The sequence below is a fragment of the Nycticebus coucang genome, chromosome 19 (genome assembly GCF_027406575.1).
Source record: "Nycticebus coucang isolate mNycCou1 chromosome 19, mNycCou1.pri, whole genome shotgun sequence".
Taxonomy (NCBI): Eukaryota; Metazoa; Chordata; class Mammalia; order Primates; family Lorisidae; genus Nycticebus; species Nycticebus coucang.
The window spans coordinates 65,014,072-65,034,661 of record NC_069798.1 but is presented as its reverse complement, the minus strand read 5'-3'; the positions used below and the strand labels follow the sequence as shown (position 1 = coordinate 65,034,661).

At 38.2% G+C, this 20,590-nt stretch overlaps 1 pseudogene across 1 annotated transcript; it reads left to right on the top strand.

Annotated features, from left to right (window-relative positions):
• The first annotated feature begins 16,610 nt into the window (after positions 1-16,610).
• On the top strand, positions 16,611-17,599 carry LOC128571726 (nucleosome assembly protein 1-like 1; annotated as a pseudogene). Its single transcript, XR_008375952.1, has one exon. The product of XR_008375952.1 is annotated as a nucleosome assembly protein 1-like 1 (transcript).
• Positions 17,600-20,590: the final 2,991 nt, after the last annotated feature.

The window sequence follows — 20,590 nt, the reverse complement described above, 5'->3', positions numbered from 1 at the left end:
GTGCCACACGGTACCTCACAAACTACATTATCTGAAAACTTTGTAAGTTCTTAGTATAAGAAAAGGTTAAAAAATCGTGTGGAAAAAAATGTGATTTAAAATCCTAATTAAGAAAGATGCTAAAAATGTGCAGAAAGTTCAAAAGAATATTTCAGCTGTGACCAGAGGGGAGCATTCCTCTTCTCAGTACGGAACTTTGCACACTACGGCTGCTGTCTTGAGGGGTGTGAAATGTTATTGCAGTTGGTTGTTTTCAGTTGGGGTTCTTACAACCCCAATTGAAAGAATTGTAGGTTCTTACAATTTAAGGCTTGAACCCACCACCCCTAAACGGCACAGGATATAAACATGTTGAATCATATAAATATGAAACACTTTGGGGCTTCAAAAAAAGCCTACAATGGTACTATAAAAGATAGAAATGAAAAGAATTACACTTGCCCCCTTCTTAACATTCACCAAGCTAGAAAATGTCATGGCCCAGTGATTTTTTTTTTCCTTATGGTTCTAGCACGTGGTGAAGGGACCCAAGGTTCATGGCCACCACTGGCCAACAGCTTCACGTAGCTGGTGCTCAGCACTATGTGAGGGAGACAAAAAATAAACCTCGTCTAAGCAATCAAGATAAATGGCCCCCCAGCGGCTGTGATGTCTGTATTTCTTAATCAGTGGAAAATCCACAAAATAAGAAATCTTCTTTTATGAGATATACTAATTATATAAATAGAAAATCCCAAGCAGAATTGGAGTCGCTTTTGCTGTTAACCACACCGCCTGTGGGACAGACGCCAGACAGTGCTATGTGAGAGGCGTTGCCATTCAGGTAAACCTCCAGACGTTCTGCTCTTTATCACTATTTGTTGAATAAATGAACTAAGCAGCCTGTCAGCTTGAACAGAAACTTTGTTCAGGCAACATCATTTGATGAAGAATCTTGTTTTTTTGTTCTTGGAGGAAAATATTGCACTGCAGCAGATGTATGATGAAAGAAATTCTAAAAAGTCAATAGTCAATAGGAATCCTATGTACTCGATTTTGATATGAGGACAATTAATGACAATTAAGGACCATGTGGGATGGGGGAAGGGGAGAGCAGAGAGAGAAAGAAGGAGGGAGGGGTGGGGAAAGGAAGAGCAGAGAGAGGGGAGGAGGGAGAAGGATGGGGCCTTGGTGTGTGCCACACCTTTTGGGGGCAAGACACGATTGTAAGAGGGACTTTACCTAACAGATGCAATCAGTGTAACTTGGTTTCTTGTATCCTCGATGAATCCCCAGCAATAAAAAAAAAAAAGTCTATAGTCAATAGTCATTGACTCTTAAATATCAATACTTTACTCAGTGTTGAGGTGTTTTTTACAGCCTTCAAGGTCATTTTTAACTACAACAGTAATAGATATATACAGTAGACCCCTTGCATCTGCAGTTTTACTTTTCATGGTTCCAGTGACCTGTGGTGCTGGAAATGAACAAGTTCTAAGTTTTAAATCATGTACCCTTCTTCTCAGTGTGAGGAAATCTCAGGCCATCCTCCTCTGTCCTGTGGGAATCATCCCTTTCTTCAGAGGACTCACGCTGTGCACTCCGCCCACCCTCAGCCAGTGGCCATCTTCATTATCACAACTGTTGCACTATCGCTTGCTTGAGTTTGGTGCCACCCATCTTTTCAGGCATTCCCTGGGGATCTCGAGACATATCCCTTGGGAATAAAGGGGGACTATTGCATATACAGAGGCACACACAGTCACATGATTACATCAAATTTAAATTGCACATAGGTTACTTGTATTATTTATGTTTCTTTTTATATTGGTATGTATTGCCGAGCTGATGGTCAAAATATGATGAAATTAGGGCACATAAAAAGAGCAAGACAGCCTACTTGGAAAAACTCCCAATGGCCAAACCTGGGCCGATTTGAGCAAAAATGATAGTAATGTGTAATATCTCACAGGATAGAAAAGAATTCATGACAGCATACTCATATAAATAAATAAATAGGAAAATAAATAAGTGAGGGAGAAAAGACAGGTCTTTCTTATGGAAGAATTTTAATTAGCAAATATGACAGGAATGATAAAAACAGAAAAATCACCATTTAGCAGCAGGCACAGTAACATTAATAATTGTTTCAGACAAGCATCACCAGTAGATGCTGAAATAAGTAAGCTAGTGTAATGAGAAACAGAATATTTACACGGCCCCAAAGAATCTCCACATAAGATACTTATTAATTACAAAGAGAAAAGGTGAATTTATAGCAGAGAAACCCGGCAACCCATGCCTCAACCAAATGATCAAAGTTGGCATCATTATTAATTGGACAAATTAATGTCATATGTCTCTTGACAGAAGGCACAGAGAGGGATATATTATGACTTTGTGATAATCTTGTCAATGACATATCATATGAATTTAATCATAAGGAAACATCAGACAAACCAAATGCACAGGCATTCTCGCAAATAACTGGGCCAATACAATTCCAAACTCTCAAGGAATTAAAAGACACAGACTAAGGAATTGTTCCAGATGAAAGACCACCAGTTCAGCACGCAGCTGAATGCAACACAACACCCTAGTCTTGATTCAGAAAAAGAACATATTGACAACTGGCAGAATTTGAATAAGTTCTATAGTTTAGTTAATAGCATTTTATTGAATGATAGTTTTATAATATGTTAACATTTGGTAGCTGGGTAAAATTTGTATCAGAATTACTTGTAATAGTCTTCAAAATTTTGTCTAAGTTTGAAATAATTTCAAAATAAAAAATTTAAATTTGGTCTTAAAAAAGATACAACTCAACACCAAGAAAAAAATTGTTTTAAAAGTTGGCAGATCTGAACAGACACCTCACCAAAGAAGATATTATAACACATGAAAAGATGCTCACCATCATTTGCCAGTAGGGAATGTCTAGTTAAAACAACAATGAGATTCCACTGCATACTTACTAGAGTGGATATATCCAAAAAAATTCTCAAATGGCAATACTCATTGCTGGCAAGAATGCAAAATAATATCCTTACCAGCAAACATGAGGTAGAATTTGAGTAAAAAAAAAAAAAATACAAAATTTACAAAATCTTAATTGTAAGATAGGATTTTAGCCCAGTTAGTCTTAATTGTGGCAACATCAGACCCAGCAGAGGCTGGATGTGTAGTACAGCCATGGTGTAAGTTCCTCCATCTGAGATTTAGAAAATGTTAAGAAACTTAAATCATTAGATAAAAATGACAAAATCCAAAAAGAAGAAATCAGTGCAAACTGTAAAGTGACCATCTCCTCTGTAAATAAGATTAGCACAAACCCAAATATTTTTAAATGTTTTATATGCGAAGGATGTTATAAAGCTGATATCACATTTCACATTTCAAAAGTACCTGTGTGGTATTTTCTCTGATTTCATGATAAAATTACACACCTAAAGCTAGGTTCATTAGACACCTCAAACTTAAGCTAATGATGCTCTGTTGTATATTTGAAATTTGCTAATACAGTAAATCCTGTGTTCTTACCAAAAGAAAGAAATGGTAACTATATGAGGTGATGGATGTGTTAATTCACTTGATTGCGGTAATAATTTCACAGTGAATGTGTAGATCAAGTCATCATGTCTACATCTTAAATACATACAATTTTTATTTATCATTCATACTCTCATAGATAAATAATATGAATTAATAAATGTATAATTGTTTCATTTGCTTAATTTCAATTCTAGATAATGCATTGCATTATCTGTCAAAAGGTACAGAGGTATTAATTTTATGTATGATTGTCATCGAAGAAAAGAATTTCCTTCTCTCACATAGACTATATTTATGAACTGTGAGATGTAAATACTCTAGGCGGAAGCATGATTTTAATCAGGTACCTATCACATCCAATCACTCAAGAAAGAGGCAGTAAAAGAAGGATGAGGACATAGAAACCCTCATTTACATAAACAAGTGATGATCAATACATAAAAAAGACAAAAGAATAAAATATTTACTAAAAGCAAAAGAATCATTGAAGCTAATAGTCAATTCTTCTGAAGTTGGAGCAGATATAGATTTCCATTTTACTTCCATGGCAGGACTAACCCAAGCCCTTCTTATAAAAGATACAACTCAGAATGCTCCTGTTTCCCATCTCATGATGTGCTAAACAGGGATACAAATCAAAGCAAATGAAAAAGCCTCAGAGTAGAAACATCTACCTATCTGTCTCTGGATAAATGGTAATTGTGGGTTATGTTTTGCATCATATTCTCAGTTGAAATTAAGGGCAAATAATACAATGCTCTCTGAGAAACAGCAAATGAGAAATTGGATATAAGACATAAAAAGATTTTTAATATCTTTAACTGAAAGCTTTCTTTCTACATTTTTCACGTGTTTTGATCTCCAAATCGTGCAGAAGAATTGATGTGCTCAAAAATAACTAATAGAGGTAAAGAGAACAAGTCAAAGACTCCCTCCCTCACCTTTTATAGATACCTTCATAAAAGCCAGCTGAATGATTTTTTTTCCAGAAAGCTAATTGTTATTTTAAAAATTGGAGAAAGAATGACTAGGAAGAGATTTTAGATATCACTCCTCTTTTAAACATGGTATTTGTTATTATCTGACTTAAGCCAAAACTGATTGGCTTAACCCATTCCTTTGGATAGATGTATCTTCCACAATAGAATAAGATGGTTGAACGTTAGACACTCCCCTACCTGCCAAGTTATGAGGAGTGCCACGCCAAGCACCAGACAAATGACGATTTGCTAAGTAAATACTGATTAGCAATCACACACAAAAAGGGGTCTTATAACCTGTTCTATAAACTGAATAAAGTTCTAAGTCTCTATCTTTTTAACTCTTCCAGTCACCAGCTTATATTAGTTATTAATTTAGGGGAAATACACAAATCCGGAGATAAGATTCTCTCACCAATGAAGACTGTGATGACATAATCAGAATCCTCCAGATCATTTGGCAGGATACTGGACTACTTAGGGATCTAGTCTATAGCATTATTCCCCTGTTCATGTTGAACTGATGAGCTTTAGTCCCCCATCCATGCATAAGTGGGAATATCCACAAAATATTTTTAATGAATCTGTATGTTTAGTATTTCCATAGTGTCACCAAGAAAACATCTTTTATGAAATGCATCATGCTAAGTAATGGGTCATCATTTTTAACGACAAAGTCCCAGTTCTGGTATTTGATGTGCAATGAGCAAAGTGTCCCAGTTGGTGGGAATACATGGAATAAAAATGCTCAAAGTGGCTGCTTCTCAAGTTACGCACTTCCTGCTTAGAACCATTCCAAACCCAAAACACCCAAATCTCTTGACGAGAACACAGGTAACAAACATATAATTTCATACCGGGTACTTCAAAGCATGTAAAATAAGGTACCACTATCATACCATTTTTCTTGTTCTAAAAGGAACTTAGGCAATTTAGAGAAAAAAATTAAAATATGAAAAATTTTAAATTAAAATATCCTCAGAAGCATAACTCTACCCCCCAACTACAGCATGTGATCACTGCTAACATTCTGATGTCCAATTGATAGACACACACATACTCACATATTTTGGAATAGACAAATAATGCTCAGACCCAAAAATATTAAAATAAACATAAAATGACCATCGTTTTCATCATCCTATGTATGCAAAGGATGACATATTAATATGTGCAAATTAAATTTCACTATCTTCTGGGTGCCACCTGTAGGACCTTGGGCCCTCTTGGGGATTCTTCACTGAATTCACTGTTTCTGGAGTCCCCTAGGATTTTGTCCCACTGTGTCCATTTTCATTATTCTGTTTTCACTGTTTCCTAATCTTCTGACTTAGACTATTAACCTTACTTCTGTCTATTAATTCTTTTTTTTTTTTTTTGTAGAGACAGAGTCTCACTGTACCGCCCTCAGGTAGAGTGCCGTGGCGTCACACGGCTCACAGCAACCTCTAACTCTTGGGCTTACGCGATTCTCTTGCCTCAGCCTCCCGAGCAGCTGGGACTACAGGCGCCCGCCACAACGCCCAGCTATTTTTTTGTTGCCGTTTGGCCGGGGCTGGGTTTGAACCCGCCACCCTCGGCATATGGGGCCGGCGCCCTACTCACTGAGCTACTGGCGCCGCCCTGTCTATTAATTCTCAACACTAGAATATGCCTCACTGCAGGGCTGTGGTGGCCAACACTATAAGCTCAGAGAAGACTGATTCACTGATGATTTTCTGTTTCACTAATTTATTCATTAAGTCGACAAATATTTGTTTAACTATGTTGCATACCCCTTTCCAATCCCTAGGACTACAGCATAGGAGAAAACATAAAAACACCCATTATTTTATGAAGCTCACATTTTGTTCAGTTTGGGGTGGCCATCAGGGCTTCCACTAAATAACTGAAAAAAATAGATATCATCTTCCCTTGCAACAATAAGGAGAGAAACTTGAAGTTGAACTAAGTGTAATAGGAAGTATTAGAATCAAGAAGACCTACAACTCACAACAAGGTGCCCAACGGGGACCTGCAAGAGAGGAGATCTGGCTGAGTGGAACCTGAAGGACGCCAGGGAGTGACAGGCACATATGTGTCTTGGCAGCTGCATGGGGAGCACGTGTGCAGAGGCTCCGAGTCTGACATGTGTGTGCTGGGTTCAAAGAAGAGCAAACAAATGCACGTGCTTGAAGGAAAACAACCCGGGGATGAGGAAAGAAAGTGAGGCCAGAGATAATCGGGATCCAGATTACACAGGGTTTGCCAACCACAGAGGACTTTGCTTTATATCAGATAAGATGGAGAGCCATGGAAGGACTTTCATCAGAGAAGTGAACTTTGCCTGGATTTACCCTAATAACATCATCCTGGCTTCTGTAAAATCATTCTGTATTTTCTTCTTGAAAATGCAAAGAAGAGAGTAAAGGCACAATAAAAAACATCAGATTAATCAAAGCAGGAGAAGACAGTGACATAAACTAAGCTGATAACAATGACAGGGTGAAAAATGAATGATAAAATATAATATAATGTTTGAAAGTTAAGCCAATGAAATTTACCAATCAGAAAAATGACATGCAAGAAAGGAAAGAGTATGTTTAATTTCAATATTTTTGATGTGTTCTAAAGATTGGAGTTACCATTCATGGAAATTGAGAAAACTATTATTTAAAGGCATGAGACTAGCCAGGTATGGTGGCTCGTACCTATAATCCTAGCACTCTGCAACGCTGAGGCAGGTGGATTGCTTGAACTTGGGAGTTTGAGATCAGCTCTGAACAAGAATGAGACCCCATCTCTACTAAAATAGAAAAAACTAGCCAGGCATTGTGGTGGACACCTGTAGTCCCAGCTATTTGGGAGGCTGAGGAAGAGGATCTCTTGAACCCAGGAGTTTGAGGTTTTGAGGTTGATGTGAGCTGTGATGATGCCACGGCACTCTACACAGGGTGACAGAATAAGACCACAGGTAGGCATCACCCGCCCACGCTCGGTCTCCTGCATGGAGTCCTTCCTCCAGCCTTGTATGCAGATGTCACATTAATTTACATCCTGCAACCTTTTGGTCCTTGGCTGCTGGTCTCCCACAAGCTAGATCCCAAATATTCTCACAGAAACAAGCCAAACTCTGAAGCCATAATTTCATACCTGGGAAAGACACTTTGCTCCACAGAAAACAGTCATCAGAGGAACATCTGTATATCTTTGAGGGGATCCCTGTTCGGAGAACCTCTTGGTGAAATTCCTCCTTACAGGTTTAAGCCCCCTTAATAGTCACTGTAGGCTGACATTTTGTCCTTCCTCTTTTGTTGGAAAAAGAATGAAGACAACAAAATTGGTACTTTTCTTCCTGTTTATATTTTCTGTTTTCAGTTTTTTAAGAACAAAATTGATACTGTTAACTATTGCTCTTGGTAAAAGTAAGTTTCATGCACATGTTTTTAAATAAGAAAAAAATGCCTTATTGTAATAAAAGAGTAGCTAACGTGCTGGAACTTTGTAAGAGAAATCACTTTTCAAAACTGCGCCAGCTTACTGTTTAATGTAACCTCCAAAGCACATCCATTCATTCATTCACTTATGCCAGGCACTCTTTTTAGCACTGAGGATGATGCAGGAACAAAACATACAAAAATCCTTTTCCCTCTAAATTATATTTTAGTGGAGCAGAGAAGGTGCCCAAGAATCTGTCTCTAATGAAGTCATAGTTATCTGAGTAGAACTCATAAGTATTCATTTACTTATAAATACAGATGAAGAGAGATGAGATTATTGTGGGTTTTTTTTTTTTTCTGGCCCTGAGTTAAGGAGGAAGTGAACAGTGGGCCCTTTGCACCTTCAGGGCAGTACAGAGATTGGCACCCAGTGTCCTGGTAGAGACCGACACTCCACCAGCCGCTGTAGAATGGACCAAGTGGCGGGTCCATTCATGAGATCTGACATTTTATCCCAGCCATTGGGCTTCAATGACCACAGAAGATAAAATTCCTACTCAAGCAGGCTCAGCTGTGCAAAAAAGAAAAAAGTAAGTAGAAGGCTCTGGACAGAATCCTAAAGGAAGAAATGGTGCAGGAAGAAGGCAGAATAATGATTAAACCCCCTGGGATCTGCGTTGTAGACCATGATGATGTATTTGCACAGGATGGAGGGTGTATGAGGACAGTGACCTCTTGGGGCCTCTGTCACCCACAAAACTCCAACTGAGAAAACACCTGAGAATAACTCTTTCCAAATATCAAAAAATCAGAATGGGAAATCTGAAACTACCAAGAGAGAAAGCAGCGAGGGACCCATCTTGGTTATATAAGGAGTGATGACATTACATCTTTGAGTTAATATAAATGCTAAATAAGGATTTCTGTCATAAAAAAAGGACATATGGCAAGTATATTCTCAGAATATTTTGGTATTAACAACTAAAATATCAAAGCAAAAGCTCAGATTCAGGGTTTCACAGAAATAGAAGAAAAAGTGTTTCAAAGTTTTCTCAGGGTTGGAGGAAGGAGTGCAGGAAATTGTCTTGTTTAGGGTGAGGGCAAACAGTGTGAAAACCGTTGTCATACACATAGTTGTTTTCTATCTACATCACAGTAAAGAAATGCATAGATGATTATGGACCCTGGGAAAGAAAAGGTGATTGATAAGAATAAACAGTGACTGCATAGGGCATCATCCAAGCAAGAGCTCCTTTGAGAGAAAAAGGGAGTTGTATTAATGGTTTCCTTGGTAAGGTAATGATTGCATATGGCTAACCAATCAAAAAAGAAAAGAAAAGAAAAGAAAAGAAAAAGAAAGAAAGAAAGAAAGAAAGAAAGAAAGAAAGAAAGAAAGAAAGAAAGAAAGAAAGAAAGAAAGAAAGAAAGAAAGAAAGAAAGAAAGAAAAGAAAAAAAAAGAAAAGAAAAGAAAAGAAAAAAGAAAAATAGAGAAGTATAGCAAAATGAATTAAATGGGAATGTTAAACAGCTGCAAACAAAACAAAAAGGCTGGGGGAGCCCAATGTACTAGCATGAGCAATAAGCCAAGTATGAATGAAAACTGGAATGAAGACACAGGCTTTGTATGCACATGACCTGACAAAGAAAAGAGCAGCTCTTTATAAGAAATATGTGAAAGAAAGTGTCAAAATAGGCTTAAATAGTAGGGTGGGCAAGTAGGTAAAAAAAAAAAAAAAATGAAAACTGAAGAAAACATGAGTGACCATGTTCAAAAAAAGTAAAATAAAACTACAGTGAGAAATGCTAAGCATGATAAAGAGACAGGAAAAAGCAGGCGCCTGAGTGAGAAAAGCAGTAGTGGTGACACCCACAACAGGCACCTGACAGGAGAACATGGCAGTGTTAATACCCAGAACAGGACAATAGTCGTGCAGACCAGCCAACAACTCTTAGGGAGCCAAACATCACTCATAAAGGATATAACTCTGGTAGGGGATTTCAACACATGTCTGCAGAAGTCTGGAATAATAAACGAGAGAGGATATAAAGAAGTGGATAGCACAGTAAACAAACTCAGATTAAGAGATAAGTAGAACCTTATAATATGTAGATGAACACACTCACTTCAAAGAGCCTATGGAAGGTTTAAAAAGTTTACCATATACTGTGCTCAAAGAACAATTTATGATAACAAAGTATGTATTTTACAGTCTATTCCCATATAGTGGAATGCAATAAATTAGAAATATGTAATATATTAATAAGGGCGGTGCCTGTGGCTCAAGGAGTAGGGCGCCGGTCCCATATGCCGGAGGTGGCAGGTTCAAACCTAGCCCTGGCCAAAAACCAAAAAAAAAAAAAAAAAAAGAAAGTAATATATTAATAGTTCAGATAATAGAATTTGTTGATAAGAAAAAATATGTAATATAAATGTGACCAAATAGATGATCTATTTAGATATTTAGAAACTTGCTCCTAAACTGTTAGTATTACAGAGGAAATAAACACTGATATTATAAGAACTGTGCTCAGAAGGAAAGAGCTATAAAAATCTCCATAATTAAAAAATAAAACCTAAAAATAAAAGCAATGGAACTTAAACTGGAAAACAGCAAATAATACAGTTAACAAAAAAAAAATCAAAGAAAAGTAAGTAAGTATTGACAAATGTAGAAATTGATAACACATATTTTATAACAAATATGTGTATAGGAGAAAGGAGAAGTGTAGTCAAAATTAAAAGCTGTTTCCTTAAAAAACAAGTGAAACCCAGGGCGGCGCCTGTGGCTCAGTGAGTAGGGCGCCAGCCCCATATGCCGAGGGTGGCGGGTTCAAACCCAGCCCTGGCCAAACTGCAACAGAAAAATAGCCGGGCATTGTGGCGGGCGCCTGTGGTCTAGCTGCTCGGGAGGCTGAGGCAAGAGAATCGCGTAAGCCCAAGAGTTAGAGGTTGCCGTGACCCGTGTGACGCCACGGCACTCTACCCGAGGGCGGTACAGTGAGACTCTGTCTCTACAAAAAAAAAAAAAAAAAAAAAGTGAAACCCTGCAGAATGAAAGAGATATTTCCAAACTATATATTCAAGAAGGGGTTAATATCCAGATTATATAAGGAGCTTAACTCAACAGAAAATAAAAAATAAAAGTGGTAAAAAAGACCTTGATAGATTTTTCTCAAGAGCGGATATACAAACAGCCAACAGGAATATAAAAATTCTTGGTCAACAGGAAGGAAAAAAATATGCTCAACATCACGGATCATCATGAAAATGCAAAGAAAAAAAGAAAACGTGTGTGAGTGAGGATGTAGAGAGAAAGGAGCACTTTTACATGGTTGGCGGAATTGTAAATTAGTAAAACACTATGGAAAACAGAAAACTAAAAATACAATTACTGTATGATCCAGCAATCATACTAGTGGGTGTATATCCAAGGAAAATACCGTTGGTAGATCAAAGAGATATAAGCACACCCACGTTTTACTGCAGCACCAGTTACAATAGCCAGGATATGGAATCTAGTGTCTAAAAACAGAAGACTAGATTAAAACTTGTGGTATACATATTAGAGAAGCAGACGTGTTACTTCTGTTTTTGTTCCCATTTTCCATTTTTCTTTACCTGCTAAATTGAATGCTTAGTCTTAGTTTTTCAGCCTTTTTTCTTTAATAGAAACATTTAAATATGTAAAGTGTCCCTTTGAGTAACCTTTCTACCTCCTCTCACAGTTTTCATTTATTCTAATTCCCTCAGAAATGTTTACTAATACTCTTTGAATCTAATCTATTATTCGCTTTCTCCTACAATTTTTTAATAGCTTCCTTTCTTTTCAGTTGTTTCCCCAAGTCTGCATGGTCATTTTGGAAATCCTTTGTTTCTTGCTTGTTGTTTTATTTTAGCTTTTATTTCTTCTAATATTTCACATATGGATGATAGATTTGCTCCCTTCTAATATCAGTAGTCCTTGGGAACCTAAATTTGTTTATGTTTTCTGATGACATTCACACATAGTAACTTAATTACGTAAGTTTTGGGTGATCTTTGACTGTTAACTCATTTGATTAAATTAGTCCTTAGAAATCAATGGAACAAAATTGGGGGTTTTACCTCTTGAAAAGAAAAGTGTCTCTATATGATGCCTGGTTGTTGATCGACTTGGCCTTTTGTAAATTGTCTTGGGTAAATATTGGCATCCTGGAGAAACAAATTCTACTAGTCTGCTCCAGCTGCTTGAGTAAATTACTGTAGTCTAGGTACTTAAATACAAAGTCATTTTCTCACAGTTCTAAAGGCCAGGTCCAGGGTGAGGCCTGGCATGGCCACTTTCTGGGGAAGGCTTTCTTCTCACTTTGTAGACACTTTCTTTCTATGTCCTGGCATAGTGGAGTGGGTGGAAAGAGGGAGAGAAGGAAACAGACGGAAGTGGAGGAGAGACAGAGGGAGTGAGAGGGAGAACGGAGAGGAGAGAGCCCACACTCACATCTCCTTGTAAGAGCCCTCATCCTATTGCACTAGGGTCCCACCAGTATGACCTCATTTAGCCTTAATTACCTCCAAAAGGCCTTGTCTCCAACTGTAGTCACACTGAGAGCTGGTGCGTCAATCTATGAATGTGGGGGCAGAGGAGACATACAGTTCAGTTCATAGCACCAACCCAGCATTGCTGTGAGAAGCTGAAACTGACATGTGCCTCAAAGACTATCTTTCTGAGTAATGTCTTGGCTATTCGAGGTTTTTTCTGATTCCATATAAAACGAAGTATTGTTTTTTCAAGATCTTTAAAGTATGACAGTGGAGCTTTAATAGGGATTGCATTGAAATTATATATTGCTTTGGGTAGTATAGACATTTTAACAATATTGATTCTTCCCAGCCATGAGCATGGTATGTTTTTCCATTTGTTAATATTTTCAGCTATTTCTTTTCTTAGAGTTTCATAGTTCTCTTTATAGAGATCTTTCACATCCTTATACTCAGAAATAAAAACAAAGCAGGAGGAATTACGCTACCAGACCTGAGACTATTCTACAAATCAATAGTGATCAAAACAGCATGGTATTGGCACAAAAACAAAGAAGTAGATGTCTGGAACAGAATAGAGAACCAAGAGATGAATCCAGCTACTTACCATTATTTAATCTTTGACAAGCCAATTAAAAACATTCAGTGGGGAAAAGATTCCCTATTTAACAAATGGTGCTGGATGAACTGGCTGGCAACCTGTAGAAGACTGAAAGTGGACCCACATCTTTCACCATTAACTAAGATAGACTCTCACTGGATCAAAGATTTAAACTTAAGACATGAAACTATAAAAATACTAGAGGAGAGTGCAGGGAAAACCCTTGAAGAAATTGGACTGGGCGAGTATTTTATGAGGAGGACCCCCCGGGCAATTGAAACAGCTTCAAAAATACACTACTGGGACTTGATCAAACTAAAAAGCTTCTGCACAGCCAAGAACACAGTAAGTAAAGCAAGCAAACAGCCCTCAGAATAGGAGAAGGTATTTGCAGGTTATGTCTCTGACAAAGGTTTAATAACCAGAATCCACAGAGAACTCAAATGCATTAGCAAGAAAAGAACAAGGGATTCCATCGCAGGCTGGGCAAGGGATTTGAAGAGAAACTTCTCTGAAGAAGACAGGCGCGCGGCCTTCAGACATATGAAAAAAATGCTCATCATCTTTAATCATCAGAGAAATGCAAATCAAAACTACTTTGAGATACCATCTAACTCCAGTGAGACTAGCCTATATCACAAAATCCCAAGACCAGAGATGTTGGCGCAGATGTAGAGAAAAGGGAACACTTTTGCACTGCTGGTGGGAATGCAAATTAATACATTCCTTTTGGAAAGAGATATGGAGAACACTTAGAGATCTAAAAATAGATCTGCCATTCAATCCTGTAATCCCTCTACTGGGCATATACCCAGAAGACCAAAAAGCACATCATAACAAAGATATTTGTACCAGAATGTTTATTGCAGCCCAATTCATAATTGCTAAGTCATGGAAGAAGCCCAAGTGCCCATCGATCCACGAATGGATTAATAAATTGTGGTACATGTACACCATGGAATATTATGCAGCCTTAAAGAAAGATGGAGACTTTACCTCTTTCATGTTTACATGGATGGAGCTGGAACATATTCTTCTTAGTAAAGTATCTCAAGAATGAAAGAAAAAGTACCCAATGTACTCAGCCCTACTATGAAACTAATTTAGGGTTTTCACATGAAAGCTATAACCCAGTTACAACCTAAGAATAGGGGGAAGGGGGAAAGGGAGGGGAAGGGGGGGAGGTGGGTAGAGAGAAGGGGATTGGTGGGATCACACCAGCGGTGCATCTTACAAGGGTATATGTGAAACTTGGTAAACGGTCTGAAAGCTAGTGAATGATGCCCCATGATCATATCAATGTACACAGCTATGATTTAATAATAAAATCCCTTTAATTTTAAAAAATTCCCTTTAATTTTAAAAAATTAAAAAAAAAAAAAAGACTATCTTGACTTCAGCATTTACTAACTATTTTCCATCCTGTGAGATTACTATTGTTGTTATTTCCTTCTCACCCCAAGCCTCTGAGACATTTACTTTCCTCCTTTAGGAGCCCAGACACGGTATAAGGAGTATGCTTCTGCAGTGTGTGGGAGAACTAATTACACGGTAATGGAAGCGCTTCTCAGAGCACTTAGTCCACAGCATTGCTAGATACAAAGAGTCCCAGCATCTGGGAAGTTTAGGGGGTGCTCATGAAGTCGAACTGGAAAGGCTGCTCACTGATAAGGAGTCCTGTTCATAGTCCAGTTCATTTCCCTCATTTACTGTGCAAGTGGGTAGTGATTCTTAACTTTGTAGTCACTAATCATTCAGAGAATCTGGTACCAGTTAGCAAACTCATCTCCATAAAAATGTGCATATGCACACATGATCAATATTTCACATGTAATGTCACAGATGTTCCAGCCACATAAAGCCCACCTCTGTACCTGTTATGATTCCAGGTTAAATGACCTGGATAGAACAACTAACAAAGTCTGTCAAATTATCATAAGTGATGAACTGAAAGAAGGTGTAAGGTCAGTATGAAGGAAATAATAAACTTGGTACCCTCAGATTCTATCAGTACCTACAAGGAAAATACGACTTCAATTCAGCACCTATTAAATACTATGGTTAGACTGGCTTGTCAATGTAAGATATTACATCCAAGAAGTTAAGTTTTGGGCAAATAAGTGTTTTAGGGCCAAGGCTTCCTGAACAATCAGTCTGCAAAAGGCAAATTAATTGGAGAAAAGACAGACAAATTTATTTAAAATTTATAAGCTGGAGAGTTCAGAGTGAAGGTTGAAAGATATCAGAGAGATTGTCCATTTTTATGCTTAGTCTCAACAAAGTGTGGACACCCATGTAGAACAGAACAGGACAAGAAGGGTGTGATCTAACGCTAATACACTTAGTGGGAAAACCTATCCAGATTCTGCTTGTCCTGATACGCAGTCCTTCTCTCCTTGGGGTTAGGGAATGGATCTCTTCTGACCTACACAAAAACAAGTCGGGCCAGATAGTTTCTTTATGGATGGGTTTAAAACAGAATTGCAGAAGGAAAGTTAGAGTGATATTTTTAGGTTTTATGGCTGAATTCAGGGAAAAGGGTTTCTGGTTTCTATAATCTGCCTTGGGGGTGAGGGATTCTAGTTTCTATGGCTAGCCCTGTGGGGAATGGGACTGAGAGGTAAAAGGACAGGAGCAGGCCAGAGAAAAACTTTTGCTCTGAAGCTGCTTTGGAGGCCTTCACCTTGGGCTGTTGTTTGCTGAGCCCCAACAGAGCCAAAGTGGTTCTTGTGCCCAGATTTTAATACTGAGATACAAAGCATTTAAGGGACTGATTTGGAGGATAAATCAGGAAAGAAAAAACCCAACAACTAAGATAGTTTCTTGATATCCTAATGAAGATCTTTTCCATTTAGCCAAAACCATAGTGCTACCATCAGGAAGTAGATAAATGTTTCTTCCTCAAGGGCGTTGATAGTGGTACAACATAGATCAGTACATGACAGAAATTACTAAGACAGCACTCAGTTCTGGGAGACCAGGAGGCTCCAGTGTCAGAGCAGTTACATCAGGAAAGGAAAACTTACTAGAGTAGACCCGGAAAGTAAGGTGGGAGCCTCCAGAAAGGGTTTCTTAGGAAAACAGCACCTAAACTGACCCAGTTATGAAACCAGTGGTCATCAAGGAGCATCAGTTCCCAGTCGCAGATTTGTAGCTCAAAGGTAGGTTGCAAGGAATCTACAATTAAGGATTATAGCTTGTGAGTGATTTATTGTTTAGGCAGATTAGAGTGAATTCAAGACTGTCTCTAAGATAGTATTACCCTTACTCACATGCACTCCAGGACGCCCTTTTAAGCAGGCCAATATTTCAAACATAACATAAGAGAGTATTAAAAGAGTATCACTGTCAGGACAAGCCTCTGGAATTGAAATGCCAACATCTACCTCCTGGATCCTCCCCTTACTAGCTGCTGGACTTGCCAAGGTCATTAACAAAACTGAGCAACATACTTTTTAGCGCCATCTGTTGGCGGCGCCGCCTCCCGCTCCCCCTGCTGCCGCTGCGGGCCTGAGTCACTGCCTGGCCGCCTGGCTCCCCGAACAACATGTCCCTTAACAACATGGCAGACGTTGACAACAAAGAACAGTGTGAACTTGATCAAGATTTGGATGATGTTGAAGAAGTAGAAGAAGAAGAAACTGGTGAAGAAACAAAAATCAAAGCGCGTCAGCTGACTGTTCAGATGATGCAAAATCCTCAGATTCTTGCAGCCCTTCAAGAAAGACTGGATGGTCTGGTAGAAACACCAACAGGATACATTGAAAGCTGGCCTAGGGTAGTTAAAATGCTCTGAAAAATCTTCAAGTTAAATGTGCACAGATAAAGCCAAATTCTATAAGGAAGTTCATGATCTTGAAAGGAAGTATGCTCTTCTCTGTCAACCTCTATTTGACAAGCGATTTGAGATTATTAAAGCGATTTACGAACCTTCGGAAGAAGAATGTGAATGGAAAACAGATGAAGAAGATGAAATTTCGGAGCTGAAAGAAAAGGCCAAGATTGAAGATGGAAAAAAAGATGAATAAAAAGAAGCTCCCAAGGGAACTCCTGAATTTTGGTTGACTGTTTTTAAGAATGTTGACTTGCTCAGTGATATGGTTCAGGAACACAATGAACCTATTCTGAAGCGCTTGAAAGATATTAAAGTCAAATTCTCAGATGCTGGCCAGCCTGAGTTTTGTCTTAGAATTTCACTTTGAACCCAATGAATATTTCACAAATGAAGTTATGACAAAGACATATAGGATGAGGTCAGAACCAGATGATTCTGATCCCTTTTCTTTTGATGGACCAGAAATTATGGGTTGTACAGGGTGCCGGATAGATTGGAAAAAAGGAAAGAATGTCACTTTGAAAACCATTAAGAAGAAGCAGAAACATAAGGGACGTGGGACAGTTCGTACTGTGACTAAAACTGTTTCCAATGACTCCTTCTTTAATTTTTTTGCACCTCCTGAAGTTCCTGAAAGTGGAGATCTGGACGATGATGCTGCTTCTCTGATTGTAGAACTAGGGAGAAGGCCCCAAGCCTGTGGTGTATACTAATTCTTAGTGCTTAAAGTCTACATTCACCCATGCTTCTGTTTACTGTGTATTAAAATGGGTAGTACTGTTTTACTTAACTACCTCACAGATACGTTAAGGCTTATTAAGTTAAATCTTATGAAATGTTTCTCAAAATAAAAAGCTCGCAATTTTAGGCCTTTTTGTATAACACAGTGTGATATTCAGCATCTTACTCATACCATGCTTTGATAATTAAACTGGAAAACAAAGGTTAAGTACCTCTATTCTGGATTTGTGCAGACAACACTCTTTCAGATCTTTGTGTGGCTCTTATTTATGTCAAAAGGTCCAAGGATCTTTTTCAGGTATTTTTGATGATCATACTGTAGGGATCATGGAAATTAAAGTGGAAAGAGACCATTTTAGGGGGTGGGGAGCCATTAGATTTGAGTCTGTAAAGCCACATTTAAAATACCTCAGGCTAATTACTGTTAATTTTGGGGGGTGGACTTTTTTTGACAGTGAACCAACTGGACCATAATTAGAGGAAGTCTAGGTAGAGTTCCTTCTCTTAATAAAATACCGAATTCCTCTTCAGAGGTGATACAAGGTCTTAGAATGTGAACATGTTGTTATTTGTGTAACTGTTCCTCTCCTGAGTGCTAACTGTTCCTCTCAGGAGATTTTTAACTTACTACTGGAAATCCTTAACCAATTATAATAGGTTTTTTTCTCTTTATTTTCATAATGATTTTTGGTTGCTTTGATTAGACATTCTGTACTGGTTTATGTTTTTGTAACCATAGCTCATCTAAACACAGCTTTTTCTGAACTTGAAAATTTTTTTATCTAAAGGTAGAATCCCGTTTTTACTGAACATAAAGTAGCAAAATCACTATTTTTTTCATTTCTTTAGGAAATAGCCATTGCCAAAGTGAAGGAAGGGGTAGATAATAAATACTGAGTCTTGTTACCTAATGGGGATAGGGTTTGCCGTGGTCTTTTCATTATAATTGGAGTTTCAGGGGATGTCAGTGTTTATGCCATGTCTCCAGTTCTAAAATAGTACTGTTCATTCTAGAAGTCTGAAATATGTAATTTGAAATCCTTAATAAAATTTGGATTTAATTTAAAAAAAAATAAAATAAAACTGAGCAATATCTATGAGCAGCAGGTGCATCCTTGGTAGTACAAGCATACAAGCAACTTTATTTTATTCTAATCATCAGTCACTGACCAAATAACTTTGGTCCATGGTACTGATTACGTGAAAAGTATAATTATGAATGTAAGCATGGTGCATTTTTAGGCATTTTCATGTAACACTCAGAAGAATTCATCATCATGCAAGGAATTCTTATGCAAAGAGACTTCATCATATTCTCTCAAAAAAAAATGCCCTGCAGGGTTAGGCAATGTCAGTCTTTGTATGCCCAATCTAGGCACCTGTGCACACACCTGAACACACATGTAGTGAGTCTGTCAGGCGAGGGCCGATGTGACACAGCTGTCTGGTCGGTTTAAGTCCTGAGTGACCTTTACCTCATGCCTCCCATTTTTGTTGTTTTATAAACTCAGCTTTAACCTAAAAGTGTATATCTTGATAGTTAATCTCAAAAGGAGATTAACTTTTGAATTAAAAATGTTTTGGGTCATAGGTTATGTCAATTATTGCTTATTATGGGTCAGGAGTTATGGCAATCACTGTTGTTTAAGATAAGTGTTAGTTACTATGGTTTAAGATAAGGGTTAGTATGGTTCCTGCTTTTAACTTTTATGTATAAAACTGTGGTTTTGGAAGTAGAAGAACAGAACAGTCTTGGAGAGGCTACTCTCACTGCTCTCCAGAATCACTGGCCTTCTGACAAATACAGTTTGTTGGACCTGTCCCCATCTCTGACAGTGACAGGCAGGAGGACCCTCTTCATCCAATAACATACCTACTTGCATAAAAATATTTTTTTGTGTTGTATTTAGGAGCAAATGAGCTCAAACCATAGAGCAGTCATACAACTGACATACAAATAACCCTTTAACTAGAAACGAACGAGATTCTAGTTTGTAGAAAACAAACAAGATTCCTTTATTAATACCTTGTGAAATATTTCTCTATTTTTTTAATTAATTAATTAATTTATTTATTTTTATTGTTGGGGATTCATTGAAGGTACAATAAGCCAGGTTACGCTGATTGCATTTGTTAGGTAAAATCCCTCTTGCAATCATGTCTTGCCCCCAGAAGGTGTGAGGTAGCCACACAGGCGTTTCCCAGTATGTGGGGTGGGGAGTTATGGAAAGACGATATTGAGCAGATCTAAGCTCACATTTGAATGATCCAAGTTATTTTTAAAGGAAGTTTGGACTCATTTGCCTATGAAAACAGGAGAGCAGGAAACATTCTCTGCACAGTGTGAAGTTCCTCTGTCGTTCATATTTCTAATTCCAGGCAGCATGCTGTCTACTCTAAAGAGCAAGAAAACAAAAGCCAAGCTTTAATCAGAGTGGTCTGGGCTGTGTGTGGACTTCCCCATCAGTTGCCAGTTCCGAGCAGCGCCAGGCAGATCCCCATCTGAGTATCAATGCTGCACCTTTGCCTTGCTGTAAAGAGACAGCTGCGAACACCAGAGCAGGAGCAGCAACTCTGGATCGGATTAACATTCATTTTCTCATCTGTGAAGCCCAGGGTAGCTTTTAGCTCCATCTCAGGAGACCAGGCAGAAGGTGCTACCCTGCCCTCACTCAGTGCTACATGGAATGTGCAAACAGATTAATACAAAACCTGCATTTCTGTTCATTAAAGCCATGTTTTCTGGTCAAAAAAAAACATTCTTTTTTTTTTTTTTCTTCCTGGAGATTTTATTTATTTATTTTTTTTATTGTTGGGGATTCATTGAGGGTACAATAAGCCAGGTTACACTGATTGCAATTGTTAGGCAAAGTCCCTCTTGCAATCATGTCTTGCCCCCATAAAGTGTGACACACACCAAAGCCCCACCTCCCCGTTTTTTCTGTTAAAAAAAAAGGAGGTAA